Raw genomic sequence first — 16,727 nt, 5'->3', positions numbered from 1 at the left:
AAGATAGGACTGCCCAAATTTTAATTATCAATACACTGCACAGCTAATAAAGCAGATGCTGTCTCTGGCCCACAAAAGGAGACAATTTCCCTGCAAGGTTAACCGCAATCAGGAGACATTTTGCACCTGATGGAACCCACAGCAGAACTGCCTTGAGCCGGCTCCTCTCCTTTCATTTCCACCTTCGGTCCTGGATGGGCCAGAGACCATGCACAGGAGGTGCCATTGGTCACCCGTTGCCCCCTGTCTACCTGCAATGCTCCTGGTAGGAAGATGCTGCAGAACAGTGATTTGTCCCATGATTGTCACTGTGTGAGATCATCCCATCATAAGAAAATGACCATGGATTCCAGTGAGATATGAACCGCAGAAGCACTTCCCCCAGCATCAGTGCAGGAGGGTGGATGATGGAAGGCACAGCATGGCCAGGACTCTAGGGACCCTGCAGGACTCTGCTGCCCTGGATGCCTATAGCAGGCAGCTGCATGCGGCCCAGTGTGCCAACAGCGCCCTCCTACGAAACCTTTCCCCCTGTCTGCCCATGCAGACCACACAGATGCTGTGTCAGTGAGTAAATCAGCACCGCACACTTGGTTTTCCTGATGAGACTTGGCCTTCATTACTTCCCCAAGTGCAGCACGTGCTGCAAGCCTCAGCCAGCAGGGCCGGTGGGAGAGGTGGGCGGTCGCACTCACCAGGTCTGTCTCTTCTTCTCCTGACCCTCCTGACTCTGGGGCCTCCACCTGCATTCTAGCCCCAAGGTACTAAACAGCCAAGAAGCTTAACGACCCACATCACCGGCCTACACCGCAACTACCAGCTGCCCAACAATGACCACCGCCTTTATAGCCAGCCTACATGGGGCGGGTCTGGCAGCACTGGTCCTGCCCCAGGGCAGGAAGGATTGGCCCGAGGTTCCCCCGCTGGGCGGAGCCTGAGCTGTCCTGCAGCAGATTCTAGAAGCAAGGGAGCTGCTGATGGCTGAGGCCCTGGCTCAGAGCACACTTAGTGAGACCCCATGCCCGGCAAGGGCGCTGGGGCCCTGGACTTTCCCAGGCTGCAGTCCTAGGGTGGAGGCTGACTCGGCCCTCCTTCCCCAGCCCTGCCCACAGGTGGAGCGGGGTTCCCATGGGGCATCTTCCTTCATGGGAGCATGAGTGAACCCCAAATGCCGCGACTCCCAGTTCTGAGTGCTGGCCCACAGCCTTCCGGGAGGGAGTAGGATACAGAGACTTTGTGGGGAGGTGACACTTGAGCTGGGCCTGTATTTTGGGTTTGCTCTGGATGCACAACCCAGTGCGACTGGACCTGCAGGTCTGCTGCAGGCCTCCTGGAGGCTCTGGGAGCCGGGCGTCCTGGTGGCAAGGGCAGGAGGGTGGGAGGTCGAGGCGCTGAGCTCCCACTGGGTGCACCAGGCACTTTGGAGCTGTTCAGAGTAAGGAGTTGAGGTCACCTCCTGAACCACTGCTGGTCCCAAACTCCTGGTTTGGGATTTGCCAGAACCCTGAAGTAGGGGTGTGGTGGGGGTGGTAGTGGTTGGCTTCAATGCACTGTATTTGTGAATTCTTCAAACACAGCTTCTCCCTACTCCTGCAGGCTATCAGGTGATTGACGAGGACAGAGTCCCTCCGCTGCAAAGTGACTGAAGTTTGGAAACTACGTCCAGAACATCACAGTGTGTATTCAGCTGATCATCCTTCAGGCCTGCAGGTGGACAGCAAGAGCAACAGTAAGATATTAACTACTGTAGATACTCTCCTTTCTTTCCGGTAGACCCACCAAAAGAGAATGGGAGATGAGTACTTGAACATTGGAACCAGTCAGTTTACTAGGGTGAGCTGCCAGTACTTGGAGCTCAGGAGTGGACATGGAGAGCAAAACATGCATTGTTACTAAAGAGGACAGTTAGGCATTTTACTGTGAAAAGGGAAATCATTTAGATGTGAACAAGACACCTTAAGTAAATGTCTGTATATTTATTTTTGTTTATTTGCAAGGCAGAGAGAGCCCTTCCATTTATTGCTCATTCCTCAAATGTCTGCACCAACCAGAGCTGGGTCAGGCTGAAGCCAGGAACTCAGTGTGGGTCTCCCACACAGGTGGCAGGGACTCAAGTACTTGAGCCATCAGCTGCTGCCTCCCAGGGTTCTGTTAGCAGGAAGCCAGAAGCAGAAGCAGGGCTAGGGCTTGAGGCCTGGGCATTCTGACTGGGATGTGGAAGGCTTCACCACTATGCCAAACACATGCTCCAGTAAGGTGTTTCAACACGTTTGCAAAATGTAAGAATGTGGTTTTAAATATATGCTCTTTATCTTAAAAATTTGCATAATCTTATATTCAGTTTCATGATTCAATACTTATTATTAAATACAAGTAACATTTAGATACATGCTTTACTCACCGATACAAACCTCAGTAACTTTTTCACTTAGAACCTTGAATAATAGCATTCATTCAGACTGAAGTTCACTCATAAGCTGGGAATTCTGACAAAGAGACAGTAGGGAAAAAATCTAGATGTGTATCTGATACCTAAGAAGGTTCTGAACCTGATTGACAGAATCTGAATAACTGTTCGGAGAGTCACTTCATACCTCTCCCCTCTGTAATGAGAAGACTGTGTCCTTTGGCCACTTTCACATGATGTTATGTAAATCTAACCTGAAAAGCCTTTTATAAATTCTGAAGTACCATACAGAAGCATATTATGCATTTCCATATGTGTGAAAAAAGGCAATGTCAAAGGCATAGCTATTCCAGAGAGAAGTTAGGAGGATTAGCTCAGTTTTTAAGTGTGTAAGTACCATTAAATATCAACATATTTAAAATAGATTTATATATAGAGTGTGGAGTTCATGATAGATATTGAATAAATGCACTCTGGATAATAAGCAAATATCAGAAATAATGCCACACCCATCAGTGTTTAAACTCTTCAGACAGCTCCGTGCCAGGGAAGTGCAGTGATCCCTGTAAATTAACAAAAATCAATCTGTGTATACCCATGGAAGCCACTGGTTTTTATGCAGCCTATACTAGAGGTTTTTGTGTTTAGTTAAATTACTTGATTTTTTAATGAATGCTTTCAGACTGATACCTGATGCTGAGTGGCAGACAATTTTTTCTGAAAAGTATGTGGTTGAGAAATATAAATATAAATCAGTTTATAATTTTTGTGTCTGAATATTTTTATGCATTGAGACAGTACTTGCAATAATCAGAAGACTTTTCCTCAAAAGGTTGCTACATTGATGCATCTTCATTTATGTATGTAATGTATGTTTAGGTAAAAGGAAGAGAGAGAGAGAGAGAGAGAGAGAGAGATCTATCTTTCATCTGCTGGCTCACTTCCAGATGGCCACAATAGCTGGGTTGAGCCAGGCTGAAGCCAGGACCCTGGAACTCTGTCCCAGTCCCCCATGTGGGTGCAGGAACCCAAACTCTTGGGCAATCTTTGGTGCTTTCCCAAGCAAAGAGCTGGACGAGAAGTGAAGGAGGTGAGTCTCAAAGCAGTGCCATAAGGCATCCTGCTGTTGCAGTTGGCAACTTACTCCTTTGTGCCACAATGCTGACCCTGGATTGATGACGTATTGAAGTGCTGCCACTGGCTTTTGGCTAAATAGGATGACTTAACATGTTTTCCACTCTGTGGAAGAGGAACAAATAAGGCAGTTGGTTGTAAAAGTTGCCCATGGAAACCACAGCCTGAGAAAGATGAATCAACTCACCTTGCATTTTCCACCTTGCATCTACACCACCCTTTTCTGGACAAACATCTGATTGTATGCCCTTGTGATGGAGGTTCTCAGGGTGCTGGAACTTTTTGTAATTTTTTTAAAAATATAGATTAAGAAGAAGGCAAATAAACAAAAAATTACAAACTGCTGCCAATACCAAGAAGAGATTATTGAGAGTAAAAGGTCACCTGTTGGAGCCAGCACTGTGGCACATCAGGTTAAAGCCCTGGCCTGAAATACAGGCATCCCATATGAGTGCTGGTAGAGTCCCAGCTGCTCCACTTCCAGTCCAGCCTCCTGCTAATGCACCTGGGAAAACAGTAGAGGATGGCCCAAGTCCTTGGGCCCTTTTGCTCATGTGGGTGACCCAGAAAAAGCTCCTGGCTCCTGGCTTCTGATCAGCTCACTCTCTACCTCTCCATATAACTTTTTCAAATGAATAAAATATTTTTTTAAAAAAGGTATCCTGCTATACTTCTTTCTTCCCTGTTAATTCCTAGGAATTAAAAATCGTTACGGGGCAAGCACTGTGGCAAAATGGGTTATAGCAACACCTGCAGCACTGGCATCCTCTATGGGCCCCATTGCATGTTCTACTTCTGATGCAGGTCTCTGAAAACATACTGGGAAAGCAGTAGAATATGGTAGAAATCCTTGAGTCTTGCACCCAGGTGAGAGACCTGGATGAAATTTCCCTGACCCCTGGCTTTTTTTTTAAAGATTTGTTTATTTATTTGAAAGAGTTACAAACACCCACCCACACACAGAGAGAGAGAGAGAGAGAGAGAGAGAGAGAGGTCTTCCATCTGATGGTTTACTCCCCAGCTGGTTGCAATGGCTGGAGCTGCCCTGATCTGAAGCCAGGAGCTAAGAGCTTCAAGTTCTCCCATGCATGTGCATGGGCCCAAGCACTTGGGCCATTTTCTACTGCTTTCCCAGGACATAGCCAGGAGCTAGATCAGAAGTGGAGCAGCAAGGACTCAAACCAGTGCCCATATGGGATGCCCATAATGTTTTCTTTAATTGGAGAAATGTTCCTTTGATAGAATGAGCGTATGACCCCACAATATTCTCTACTTACTCATAATAGGGTCTGAGATGTAAAAGTCATGATTAATTTCTTAGAAGAAAATTTACATACCCAGAAGCAAAGAGTGAAAATTAACCTTTTGTTTTTCTCATGAATGAATCAGAGTTTCAAAACTAATACTTAACTTGTATTTTAGAGGAGTTAATGACTTAACCATCTCTTCTATTAGAAATACTACGTTGTGGCCAGTGCTGTGGCACAGCAGGTTAAAGCACTGGCCTGAAGTGCCAGCATCCATATGGGCTCCGGCTTTAGTCCCGGCTGCTCCTCTTCTGATCCAGCTCTCTGCTATGGCCTGGGAAAGCAATAGATGGCCCACATCTTTGGGCTGTTCTGAAGCTCTTAGCATAGTGAACATATATTAGATTCTCATTATTGAAATCTTTAGAAATGTCAGAAAGCATGTAACTTTCTTTAATGATCTGAAACAGAGATGAGATCCATAAGGGCAGAACTGCTCAGCAGCCGCACTGCAGGAATATGTATCTTTCTGACGATATCTTCATCTGCTTCTTGCAGTTGCAGCTAGTCTATGAGCTCTTGGTCTGTTTTCTGCCCTTGGGAGGGCCTAGGGTGCTCTATATTGTCTGTAAGGATTCAAAATTTGTTGTATATTAGTGTCTAATCATAAAATTTCCAAAGTGAAAAGCTGGATGTAATAAACTATTCCAGACTGCAAAAAAAAAAAAAAAAAAAAAAAAAAAAAAACAAGAAAATACAAGCATAGTGTACTGTCTATAAAGTACAGCGGTAAATCTCTATTATAGAGATACACATCTCTACACAATTCTCTCTTTCTTTCCCTCTGAAAGTCTACATTCAGCTCTCGATAGTACGATTACTTAGGAATAGATTTCATATACTTAGTTTCATAGTCAGTGAACTCGGAATTATTATTGTAGTATTGAGGATTGTACTGACTAAAACACTATGTTTATTCCATGTTAAATAACATCATCGTATCTTTGGATTCCATTTATCCTGCTACTGATGTATTCACAGGAGAGGGGAGGTGGGAGGAAAACCCAAGATCCGTCAGGGTGGAGGAGGAATGTCAGAGGCTGTGGTTCTATTGTACTGCAGCTTGGGTTCTGGAAGAACACATTAATGGACCCAGATGGTGTGAAGCTAACTGAAGGGCTATGTTCTGTACAATTGTCTGTGGTACTGCATTTTCATTTATGTAAAATTTATTTCCTTCAAGTAATATATTAATTTGGATGAAAATGAAGTTGTTAAGGAATTTTCAGAATGGGTCTGTTTAACCCTCATTGGCTTTGTTTTTAGGCACTTAACTCAGAAAAGAAAAGATAGAAAAATACATTTTGGGTTCTCTTCATCTGTACCATGGCACTCTTTGGTTAAGATTTGTCATTTTGTCATATTTGATTCTCTAGACTCCCTGAAAAATCCCCTACTTCATTAGATGGAGTCCGTGTCTCACCATGGCAGTGAAAAGTTTAAAATGTTCCAGCTTTGCATTTAGCTAGGCCGTGGACACATGCCATGGCACTTGCCAGCCAATTGTGTCAGGGGCATCATCTGAATCAGAATTACTTGCATGAAAACAAGGAGTTGCAGATTCTTCCAGTGAAAGTGGAGAGGAGCAAGAGCTGCAGAACATTGCCAGGGTTGAATGTGCCATGGGATGCTATGTGGTGGCTGGTGTCTGGGGTGCTGGTTCTGCAGAAGATAGGGCTTATGGGGGCTGGTGCTGTGATATAGCAGGTAAGGCTGCCTCCTGCAGTGCCAGCATCCCATATGGTCACCGGTTGGAGTCCAGCCTGCTCCACTTCCAATCCAGGTGTGCTGTGGCCTGAGAAAGCAGTAGAAAATGGCCCATGTCCTTGGACCCCTGAACCCACATGGGAGACCTGGAAGAAGCTCCTAGCTCCTGGCTTTGGATCAGCTCAGCTCTGGCCATTGCATCCAATTGGGGAGTAAACCAGCAGATGGAAGATTCTCTCTCTCTCTCTCTCTCTCTCTCTCTCTGCCTCTCCTCTCTCTGTAATTCTGACTTTCAAATAAATAAATCTTTTTTTTAAAAAAGCTTATGCTTAAGGGTAGTGTTCATGGAAAATGTGTGGGACATTTGGCAGCAAGATTTTAGATGAATTTTCCAACCCCTGAACCTCCTAGAGATTAGAATAGACTTCTAATGCACAACTTCCACTTATGCTTAATTAGGTTTTTGTTTTGAATTGTTTTTGATGAAACAGCAAGGAATTCTGAGTTATAGACTTCCTATTTCAGACACAGGAGAACAGTGATGCCTGCATTTTAATTAAATAATGCCTATCACCCTTTCTTAAGCAACAAATGATCACAGATTCTCTCTTTGCTGCTAAGTAATGAGCATGGTGATTCTTCCCACCGTAACCACCTTCCCACCTACACTCCCTCCCCTCTTCCTCCTTCCTCTCCTATTGACATGGAATGCCTTACATAGCTAGGCTGAACTTTTAATCCACTTGGCCCTAGGTGTTCATACACTTCAACTCTGTGTGATTATTCATATGCCCTTTTTATGACAAGGCTTATGTCAGAATGACAAATTATATATTCACCTAATACTGAGAGTCATCAAATTGATTTCTATTTTCTTCTCTCTTAGGCAGTTCTTGAGGGGCAGAAATATTTATTTTGTATATCATGTATTTATTCAACTAAAAGACTGACTGTCAAGATGCTGAGTTTTAGTGTCAAAGCAAATATGTTTCTAGACCCCATGAAGTTTACAGTCTGGCAAGAAAGAGCCATCTACCCAAAGAATATTGTTTAACATAGTAAATGCTGGTGTGAAGCCAGTGGATAAAGATTGAAGCATTCTTAATCTAGCACCAACTCTAATCCCATGATCTCTAATTGAGAGAAGTAATCAGAAACACAGAACTCCATGTTACCCAGTTATCTCTTTGAATTTCTGATTAAAAAATAAAACATATCAAACAACACACAAATACCTAGGAGTGCATAATATTTATATACTATCTTGATATTAAAAATAAGAACAAATAACCATGAAATAATAGCAACTTTGAATCTCCTTTGTTTTCTAGACAAGTTATAATCCTATGTGGTTCTTTATAGTAAAATATTACAGTAAATTACAGTACATCATTACAGTAAATTATTACAGTAAATAATTACAGTAAATTATTTTTGTAGGTACTCTTCATCTCACTCATATTTTTTCCTTTTGATAAATCAGATTTTAAAAACTGAGACCCAAGAGAAAAGATTTTTAAGCTAGTGTTATATGTTGATTGGCTCTCTAAAAAAGATTTATTTATTTATTTGAAAGTCAGAGTTACACAGAGTAGAAGGCGAGAGAGAGACAGAGAGACATCTTCCATCTTTTGGTTCACCCACCAATTGGTCACAATGGCTCGAGCTGTACTGATCTGATGCCAGCAGCCAGGAGCTTCTTCTGGGTCTCCCACACAGATGCAGCTGCCCAAGGACTTGGGCCATCTTCCACCACTTTCCCTGGCCATAGCAGAGAGTTGGATCGAAAGCAGAGTAGCCGGGTTCAACCTCCACCCATATGGAATGTCAATGCTTTACATGCTATGCCACAGTGCTGGCCCCTTGATTGGCCCTTAACTTAGACTTTTTTATGATATTAAAAAACACCATGCTTTTCTAAGCTCTTTCCATTCAGTTTCTATTTTGTAAACTCCAGATAATACTGTCCCCAGAATTAATCTAAGGTATAAATGCTATGATATAAGGCATTTAACCCCTTAACCTGTCTCTGAATACGCAGCTATGTTAGCTCTGTGTCCATTCTTCTGTCTCTGTACTAGATGAATAAAAAGACAGTTTAAAATGATTTGAAAAGAACTATAAGGGGTCAGTGCTGTGCTGCTGCTGCCAATTGGGGAGTGAACCAGCAGATGGTAAACCTCTCTCTCTCTCTCTCTCTGTCTCTGCCTCTCCTTCTCTGTAACTCTGACTTCCAAATAAATAAATAAATCTTAAAAGAACTATAAACATCAATAAAACACAAATGAAAATTGTATTCTCAAAACTGGATATTAAACCATGCCTTCTACACCTCTGTTAAAAGTTACATTCTATCATAGTCATTTATGATTTCTAGGGCCAAAGTAGTAAATAAGATTTTTCTGGAAGAGACAGAGGTTATGAGGGAGCCAGGATTTGGGGTCAGTTAGCAGCAGTGAGTGTCACTCTTTCAGATTTGATTCAGGAAAGGAAGAATAGCAACTGATCCCTGAGATTTTGGGTTGGGAAGGAAAGGAAGGAGGGACTTAACAAAAGCAAAGGCCCTCTGGTTGTGGGCACCCAGCCCTGACTACAGCCTTTGGGAGGGTCAGCTGGTGTCTCTAGGGATGCTGCGGCCTGTACTCCATTTCCCAGAGTTCCCAGGAGCTCGGATGTATTATGCCTTCTGAATGCCTGTGCACATGCACGTGCTGCTGCCATTCCCTGGGGCCTGAGTTGGAACAGAGGGAGTTCATTCCCTGATCAGGGTCAGCCCTGGGGGCTGTGCTTCTCCTTCTCTGGCATTTACTCCATTTCCTGCTCTGCACGTGCGATCCCAGGCAGTTTCCAAGTGCTCACCCTAAGCCTGCCTCCTGCTGTGTCTTCCCTCTTCATCCTCCACCTGTGGGTCCCACTTACCAGGGAGTCTCTTCCCGCCACTCCCCGAATCGCTCCCCGCGTGTCCGGAAGAAAGGGTACCTGCTCCAGGGACTTTCTGCTGCAGGTTTGGCATGCAGGAAGGGGCGGGGACATGTGTGGGAGAAGGGTGGGTGCCAGGGTGCCATCGATCATGGCAGCTTCCCCCGAGGTCAGGACTGGGACCCGGGCTGTTCTGTCTCCCACCTCCACTTCCCAGCCTCCCAGTGCCTGGAATCTCTCCTGCAGGACCTCACCCAAACTGTCCCTAATGTGCTTTATTTAGTGGTTACAGGAGAGAGGGGGCAGCATTCTGGGAACATGCACACGCAGGGAAGGAAGGCAGAAAGACTCCGGCTCTCCACAGTTAAATAAGCTGGGTTCCCACTGTGGGTGGTCTCAGAATGCAGTCTGGCCAGGCCTCTTGATGTTTCCTGGGCTGGTTCCTGCAGGGTGGGGCTGGGTGGCCTTCAGCAGGGAGCCTGTGGCAGCAGAGGGGTGGGAAGGGGGATCTGACTAGGATCTGCCCCACTGCTCTCATCTTGCACCTCATCTTCCTGGTGGGGAGCAGTGTGAAGTGTGCATTGATCCCTCTCATATTAATTATCAGATTTTTCCAATGTGGAATTTGAAGCTGTTCCAGAAACCTGGGGTGGGAAAACTCCCTTCTTTCAAACAGGCACAGAGACAGTGGAGGATCCAAGGAGTTTCTATTAATGGACCTAGGCTCAGCTGGAATGATTTCCTGAGAACTGAGCATCAAATTCAAGTTTCTTAGCTGTTACAGCATTGGTGGGTTTAAATGGCAGCCTTCATGACTTAGGTCCACATTTCCAATGGTCAGGGGGTCCAGTATGTTTGTAAAAGAGATGCCAGGGACAGATTTATTAGGATAGCTTTATGACTGGAGTTTACAGAAGCAGAACTTAGGACATCTTCCCTCCCTAGATAAGATTTCAGTGGGCAGCTGTTTCACTCGTTAATTGTGAGCATCCACTTTTAAAGGTTTGTGTTGGATGGGGTCCACTTCTCTTTCTTTGATGATGTATTTGGCTGCTTTTCATATTCTGTCTTCAGCTATTTTTCTCCTGTTAGCAAGGCTGTCAACTGTTTTGACCTGCCACTGATCCCTTTGCAAAATAAGAAGAGAACTAAAATTAATGCAAGTCTACTGTGTTGTCAATAACTGGAGCTACTATTTTAAAGATTTATTTATTCATTTGAAAGAGTTACACAGAGAGAGGAGAGAGAGAGAAAGAGAGAGAGACGTCTTCTGTCCGATGGTTCACTCCCCAATTGGCAGCAACAGCTGGAGCTGTGCCAGTCTGAAGCCAGGAGCTTCTTCTGGGATGAAGCTGTTTTTTAAAATAATTATTTATTTATTTGAAAGGCAGAGTTACAGAGTGGTAGAAGCAGAGATGGATGGCTGGAGCTGTTTGGATCCAAAACCAGAAGCCAGGAGCTTTGTCCAGGTCTCATAGGTGGGTGCAGGAGATGAGGGATTTGGGCCATCTTCTACTGTTTTCCCAGGCCACAGCAGAGAGCTGGATGGGAAGTGCAGCAGCCAGGATCCCAACCGGCACCCATATAGGATGCTGACACTGCAGGCAGTAGCTTTACCCACTATGCAACAGTGTTGCCCACTAACTGGAGCCCTTTTAATCTGAGTTTGCATAAAGTGGAGAATTACAACATCATAAATACAGATAAGTAACATCTTTTTCTCTGCCCAGTACTTTACAGTTACCCAGTGATCCACTGAGAATCTTACATTCCACACTGTGTAATTAAGAAGGCCAGTTACTTGTCTTATTTTGGGTTCTGTGGTTAAACCCATGACATTTTTGAAATGGGAGGATATTAGTTCTACAATTTCATAAAGACTGCTCTGTGGAAGCATCAATAGAAGTTATAACTGTGAGAGTGGTAAGAAAGAAGAATGGAAGAAATAAGTACCCCTTACGCCACACAGAGATGTCCACAAATGGAGTAGAAGATGTGCCCTTGAAAACTATGGCTGACTTTCTGGGACAAACTGTGTTTGAGTGCTTCACATGTTCTGATAGAAAGGTGTTGCCACCAGGTTATTAGTATATTTATTTAGTTAGTTTTTAAAGATTTATTTATTTATTTGAAAATCAGAGCTACACAGAGAGAGAAGGAGAGACAGACAGACAGAGAGAGAGAGAGAGAGAGAGAGAGAGATGTCTTCCATCAGGTTCATTTCCCCAATGGCTACATCATTGTGAACTTTGCTCAGTTCCTGACCTATACCTTTCCTTTAACCTAGTACTTTGCCATGTAGTAGCCCATGAAAACTGCAGACTGCATAAATGAATGAATATTTGGAGGGTTGTGATTTCTTAGAGGAACATCATGAGACAGAAGGAATAAAACAAAACAAAAGTATCCTCCGTATATAGAAGATATACTGTTTTTGCAAGCTATAGAGAAGAGGAAGAAGGAAAGTAGTGAGACTGGAAAGGTTGTGGCAAAGGTAATAGGCACTAGTCAAGAATTCAACAAGCCCATTAGGAAAGTATTAAGGATTCTTTACTTCCATGTAGACTCTGCCCTCTAATGGTGAACAGGGTCCTCTAAACCCACTTGTTGCACAAATGAAAACCCAAGCATTGTCTTCTCCCACAGATGGAGTCTGCTATTGGTTTTGATTTACATTTCCCTAATGGCTAGTGATATTGGGCATGTTCATCTATGTCTTGACCATTGAGATTTCTTCTTCTGAGAAACATCTATTCTGATCATTGCCCATTTCTTACGTGTACATTTTGCTTCTTGTTTGGAGTTTTTCCAGTTCTATATATGTATGTTCTGGCTATCAATGTTTTGTCATAGTCAGAGTTTTCAATGTTTCCTGCCATTCTGTCCATTGTATCTTCACTCTGTTGATTACTTTGTTATGAAGATGTATCTTAATTTGATATGCTCAAATTTGTATATTTTATTTTGTTACTTGTGCTTTTGGAATCTGACCCAAAACTGTTGTCTATGCTAATGTTTTACAGTTTCTCATATGTTTACTTAGGTTTTGGGTTTTTTTTAACATACATAATTTTATTACAAATTTTTTTTAAAAAAAACAACACAGAATGCAACATCCTAACAAAAAATCCAAATTTACAAATGATACTAATTCCTACAACTTTGCTGTGCTACCATACACAAGTCAAGAAATTAAAGAAACCATTAAATATTTAGGAACATTCAACATCAGAAGCTTTAAAATCTAACTGTATGTAGTAGCCCCTCAAAAAGCTACAACCTGCATTTTTTAAAAAAAGTATTTTCTCTACAAAGAATCTTATCAGCTATACAAAAATCTGTACAGTTTTTTTATACTGAAGCTAATATTGAGCTGCACTTGAATTCACATTCTTAGCAAAACAACTGCCTGAGCACACACGCACACTCCACACTCATCATTACAGGATAGCCATTTATTCTTCATCTTCATCCTCTTCCTCATCATCTTCATCTTCTTCCTCTTCCTCTTCTTCCTCCTCATCTTCAGGTTCATTCTTCTTCTTTGAGCCTGTGGGCCTACCAGGGCCCTTCTTTCCCGCTTCACTTTTGCCCTTGGCACGGTATGCAGCAATATCCTTTTCATATTTCTCCTTTAGCTTAGCTGCTTTCTGTTCATATGGTTGTTTATCTTTGGCTGACTGTTCAGACCACATCTCACCCAATTTTTTTGCAGTGTCCCCAATGGACAGGCCAGGGTGTTCACTTTTGATCTCTGGGCGATGTTCAGAGCAAAAGAGAAAGAAGGCAGATGGTGGTCTTTTAGGAGCATTAGGATCCTTTTTCTTTCCCTTCTTAGCACCCTTGGGAGGAACGTAATTTTTCATCTCCCTGTCATAACGAGCTTTATCACTTTTTGCCATATTTTCAAACTTGGACTTTTCCTTTGCAGACATGGTCTTCCATCTCTCCGAGCATTTCTTAGAGAATTCTGTGAAACTGACCGAAGAGTCAGGGTGTTTCTTCTTGTGCTCTTCCCGGCACATCTGCACGAAGAAGGCATAGGAGGACATTTTGTCCCTCGGCTTGTTGGGGTCTCCTTTACCCATGACAACGGAACGGCGGCCACCTGGTGCGAGTTGTTCCTCAGACTCCCGCAGAGCAGCCAGATCCGACGGCATTGCTTCCTTCCCTCAGCTCCGGCATGAACTCAGGATGTGAGGGCGATCTGGCTGCGACATCTGTCACCCCATTGATCGCCAGGGTTGCTTCGGCTGATCTGGCTGGCTAGGCGGGTGTCCCCTTCCTCCCTCACCAATCCACGTGCGTCCCTCCCAAAGCTGTGTGCTCGGTCGAAGAGGACGACCTTCCCCGCTAGAGGAGGACCGGTCTTCGGTCAAGGGTATACGAGTAGCTGCGCTCCCCTGCTAGAACCTCAAAACAAGCTCTCAAGGTTTTGGTTTTATATTTAGACTTTTAATTTACCTTGAGTTGCTTTTACATAGTGTATGAGGTGTTGGGGTATCTTTTCAGGCTTCTACATATGGATAATCACTTTCCTTTAAACCATTTGCTAAAGGGATTCTTCTTTCTCCTGTTTGTTTTATTTCCTTTATTAAATAGGGGTTGGCTGTAGAAAAGTCAGTTTATTTCAGCTGCCTATTTTTTCCATTGAACTATGTGTCTGTTTTTCCAACAGTGCTAACACTGCTTCTATTTTTTTAAGATTTCTTTATTTGAAAGGCCAGATGCTTCTTCCAAGTCTCTCATGTGGGTGCCAGCACCCAAGAACATGGTCCATCTTCCACCAATTTCCCAGGTGCATTAGTAGGGAGCTGGATTGGAAGTGGAGAACCTGGTCTTCTAGCAACAACATATGGGATGCATGCACAGCAGGACAAGGCATTAACCTACTACACCACAGAACCAAACCCTTCCTTATTTACTTCTGCTGTGATCTTTCATTATTCACTTTTCTACTGCCCCACAACTTGACTCATTCCTGTTTTTTTTTTTTTTTCTGGGTCCTGGAGGATGGTAGTAGGTTGCTTCTGGGATATCTTTTTTATGTTAGTAGATACTTGGTAATCTAAAATCATAGTTTTTACTTTCTATATTTCTCTGCTAATCACAAGGACCTTCTAGATGACAGCAGAAAATGCTAGCAGAAATGAGGATATATTAATTTGCTAAGAAAATACCACAGAGAATATGATTTAAATCATGGAATTTTACTTCTCAGAGTTGTAGAGCTTGAAAATATCAGATCAAGGTGCTAATAGGCTCGATTTTTCCAGAAGCCCTTCTCTGATGTGACAGACACATCTATCATTTGATCTGCTTAAAAGCACTTTCTTCAGGTAGAGTTATGTTGGTGGTTAGCACTTCAGTGTTTGAGTTTTAGGGAGGCACATTTCAGTCCACAACAGCAAAGGGGCCCTGTGGTCTACTTCAATGACAGCCATCTCTGCGGAGGACAGAAAGTTTGAAATCAGCATTAGGAGTTCTCACAGTATTACTGTCAGTGCTATCTCCATCAAATGTGCATTCATGTACACACAAACAAAACTACCCGTACACATAAACACATTCAACAGTGGAAATGCCTGATGGTTGTGTACAGGTAACATCAATATAATAATCCATAAGATGGCCTATTAGCAGACATTAAAAGAGAATTAGAAAGAATGACAACAAAATCTGCAGTTACCTATATTTATGTCTATATGTATGATATTCAGTATTTATAGTTGCTAAAAGATGAATACTGATGTGTGGAAATAAAAGCTAAACCTTACCTTGCAATATTGCAGCCTAGTCTACATGAAAGATGTCTTCCTAAAACCTTTCCCTGGGCCCACTCTGTGGCATAGTAGATTAAGCATCCACCTGCAGCACCAGCATCCCACATGGGCACCAGTTTGAGTCCCTGCTCCTGCACTTCCAATCCAGCTCTTTGCTAATGGCCTAGGAATGCAGTGGAATATGCCCTGAGTGCTTGGGCCCCTGCACCCATGTGAGAGACCTGGAGGAAGCTGCTGACTCCTGGCTTCTGGCACCTGGCTTCAGATCAGCCCAGCTCCAGCCATTCTGGCCATTTAGGGGTGAACCAGTGGATAGCAGACCTCTCTTTCTCTTCCTCTCTATATCTGTCACTCTGCCTCACAATAAATAAATACATCTTTTAAAAATCTTTCCCTTTTTAAATTTCTTAATTGTTTTAAAGATTTATTTATTTATTTATTTACAAGTTGAGTTACAGACAGAGAGGAGAGCCAGAGAGAAAGAGAGAGGTCTTCCATCTGATGTTCACTCCCTAATTGATTGCAACTGCCAGAGCTGTGCTGATCCGAAGCCAGGAGCCAGGAGCTAGTTCCAGGTCTCCCAGATCGGTACAGGGGCCCAAGGACTTGGGCCATCTTCTACTACTTTGCCAGGCCATAGCAGAGAGCAGGATCAGAAGTGGAGCAGCTGAGTATTGAACCGGCCCCCATATGGGATGCTGGAGCTTCAGTCCAGGGTGTTAACCTGCTCCACCACAGCACCAGTCCAACATTTTAAATTTCTGATACTCTAAAGTAGCAAAGGACTGCATTACATCTAGGAAAGATGTATTTAAAAATTATAAATCTAGTGCATTTTAGCAGAAGTCCTAACAAATACTTCTGATTTTCTCAACATTATGTATAAATAAATGATAGAATCAGTCATTGTCAGATTAATAGAAGTAGTTTGAGAGGATTGTCTCTCTTTCAATTGTGTTGAATAGTTTGAGAAGCATTAGTTCTTTAAAAGACTTGTAGAATTCAATAGTGAGGCTGTCTGATCCTGGACTTTTCTTTCTTGGGAGGGTCTTTATTACTCATCCACTCTCTGTCTTGGTTTTTGATTTGTTTAGCTTTTCTATGTGTCTTCATGACTCAATTTTGGTATATTGTGTATGTCCAGGAATCTGTTGATTTTTCCTCTAGGATTTCCAATTTGTTAACAGTCACAACAGATGCCCACATCCTATATTGCAGTGCTAATCTGAGTTTTGGGTACTCCACTTCCAAATCAGTTTCATGTTAATATCCCTGGGAAGAAATGGATAATAGCTCAAATTCTTTCCTTCTTGTCATCTAATTTGGAGAACTGTAACCTCAATGGGGACTTGAAACCTGGTCTTGCACAGTTGTAGCCATATAGAAAGTGAACCAGCAGATGGGATATCTCTCTGCTTCTCTTTCCTTCTCTCTTTGTCTCTGTGTCTCTCTGCCATTTTTTATCATATT

The 16,727-nt window shown here is 43.1% G+C and overlaps 1 pseudogene; it reads right to left on the bottom strand.

Annotated features, from left to right (window-relative positions):
- Positions 1-12,914: 12,914 nt before the first annotated feature.
- On the bottom strand, positions 12,915-13,562 carry LOC138845064 (high mobility group protein B2 pseudogene; annotated as a pseudogene).
- Positions 13,563-16,727: the final 3,165 nt, after the last annotated feature.

The sequence above is a fragment of the Oryctolagus cuniculus genome, chromosome 13 (assembly GCF_964237555.1).
Source record: "Oryctolagus cuniculus chromosome 13, mOryCun1.1, whole genome shotgun sequence".
In the NCBI taxonomy this organism is placed as follows: domain Eukaryota; kingdom Metazoa; phylum Chordata; class Mammalia; order Lagomorpha; family Leporidae; genus Oryctolagus; species Oryctolagus cuniculus.
This window is presented reverse-complemented; position numbering and strand designations above follow the sequence as displayed.